Here is a 2,344-nt window from a genome sequence, read left to right as displayed (position 1 = left end):
GAGACGGTTCTTTGCATTATATGAATGGATTACATTATAATACATGGATTTCATTGTGCTGATCATTTATCACTTATTCATGGGCAATAAAAGTCTCATTTAAGCTGCAAAAATGATGATAAGCCCAACAAACTTGCATATTTTTAAATAAAACTAAATTCACCAAAAGTAAAATTAGATGCTACTCCAAACCAGCATGACTTTCCCAATCTTTCACCAACCTAAGTATAAAGGTAACCATAATCAAAGTGAAGATATTGGGCACAGTGAAGGTGTCACATAAAATTCTATAGCATCAGAACTGTGAATCTGTCGTCTTTCCATTGCTTAGTCAAGTGTGGAAAGAGAAACTTCATGGAAGAATCATCATGATGGCCATCCAAGAAGAACACCAAGTGCTACTCAAACTTGCTTTAGTTGGTGATGGAGGTATTGGAAAAACCACATTTCTAAAACGTCACTAGATAGTGAATTTGAGAAGAAGTATGTAGCCATCTTGGGTCTTGAGGCTCATCCTCTCATGTTCCATACCAAGAGAGGTCCTAATAAATTCAATGTATGGGATACAGCTGGCCAAGAGAAATCTGGTGGTCTGAGAAATAGTTATTACATCCAAACTTAGCGTGCCATTATAATGTTTGTTGTAACATCAAGAGTTACTTACAAGAATATACCTAACTGGCATAGAGATCTGTTATATGAATAGAGAAACAGAGATCTAGAGCATGTTAAAATATCCCTATGGTGCTATGTGGCAACAAAATTGATATTAAGGGGGGCGGCCAGGTGGCTCAGTGAGTAAGAGCACCGGCCCCAGAGTCGGGATGACCTGAGATCGAATCCGGGTTCAGATACTTAGTACCACACCCAGAAATAATTGGCTGTGTAACCTTGAGCAAGTTACTTAACCCCAATTGCTTAAAAAAAATTGATATTAAGGACAGAAAAGTCAAGGTGAAATCAATTGTCTTCCATAGGAAGAAGAATCCTTAGTATTATGACATGTCAGTCAAAATTCACTACAACTTCAAGATGTCCTTCCTCTGACTTGCTAGAAAACTTATTGGAGAACCTCATTTGGAGTCTGTGGCCATGCCTGCTCTTGCACCTCCAAGGGTTGTCATGGAACCAGCACTGACAGCACAGTATGAGCAGGACCTACAGATTGCTCAGACAGCTGTTCCCTCTGTCAAAGATGATGAACTGGAAGAGAAGGAAGCTGGAGCCCAGCATCAGAGGTTGAGTTTTCTAGGCAACTATCCTGTAATGTGAGTGGTGTAGCATGTTTGCCACTTATTATCTAGCTGAGCACAACATGTGCTTAATCTCTGGGATTCCAAAGCAGAGAAATGGGTTTCAGAGTGAATGTGGCAGTTGAAAAAATAAATAATTCATATTTTGGATCTGTGTATTTAATTGTTTTAGGCCACAATTCTATCCCCATGAGTTTTAAATGTAACTGCTGCAGTCCCATCACAATATTCAATGGTGAGTCTTATTTATTAGTCCTTTGCATTCCTTTTTTGTTTAGATCATAATAAAGATGTGTTTCAATTATCTTTTTAAAATATGCTACAACATCCCATAGTTCATGTTCTCAGTTAAGTTTTCTTTCTCAAGGCTCTTCTGACCCTAACAATCTAGAAATCCATCAGTCACTTCCTGCATATCATTAGAAACAATATGATATTTTTAGTCAATGTGTCAAAGTGCTAGCAGGACACCAGGTGTTTTCTGGTCACTGTTGATAGCAGGTGCCAGTGTCCAGCTTCTCCTCTAAATCTTGACAACCATGTGCCAACAAATAGAAAACATACCGATGATTTACTGATCTAATTCTACTAGGTTGGGCTCTGTGTTTCTTTAAGAAAGGTGTAAGTGTATGTGTAAGAGTCTTGAAATACTGTCGTTACCATGGCAATTATCTCTGTTTAGAGAGTGGTATGGAGTAAAGTCCCACGTAAATAAGTGGCTGTAGGAGAGTGTAAGTTAACCATGCCCCTTCAATGGTCAAAATCATGAGTGTCTTCTGTTTAGTACTTCCCAAAAAAACCTTATGTAAAATAATGCAAATAACTAAAATTTTCCCATAGAATTCTAAGTACCAGAATGTTTGGGGGGAGGGGTCAATTTTTTTCTTATTGATTGTTTTCCTCCTCCTGCAAGTTAAAAATATATCTCCATGTTGAAATGGCAATTTAATCATTCTGTCCTCTCCGAAATAGGATTTTCTAATGAGAGGTCTTGCCCTCATGCCTTATTTGGTGACTTGCAAGTTTTTCTGACAAGTAATTCTTGAATTCTAGTTCAAAATCACTTATGACAAAATTTATTTCTTTAAAAA

General features: G+C 37.6%; 1 pseudogene; it reads left to right on the top strand.

Moving 5' to 3' along the window:
- The first annotated feature begins 306 nt into the window (after window positions 1–306).
- On the top strand, window positions 307–1,272 carry LOC138155129 (GTP-binding nuclear protein Ran pseudogene; annotated as a pseudogene).
- Window positions 1,273–2,344: the final 1,072 nt, after the last annotated feature.

This window comes from Petaurus breviceps, unplaced genomic scaffold (genome assembly GCF_028583685.1).
Source record: "Petaurus breviceps papuanus isolate PSGF00001 unplaced genomic scaffold, PetGlider_PUasm1.0 91133, whole genome shotgun sequence".
Taxonomy (NCBI): domain Eukaryota; kingdom Metazoa; phylum Chordata; class Mammalia; order Diprotodontia; family Petauridae; genus Petaurus; species Petaurus breviceps.
The sequence above is the reverse complement of the archived record's forward strand: the minus strand, read 5'-3'. Positions and strand labels throughout refer to the sequence as shown.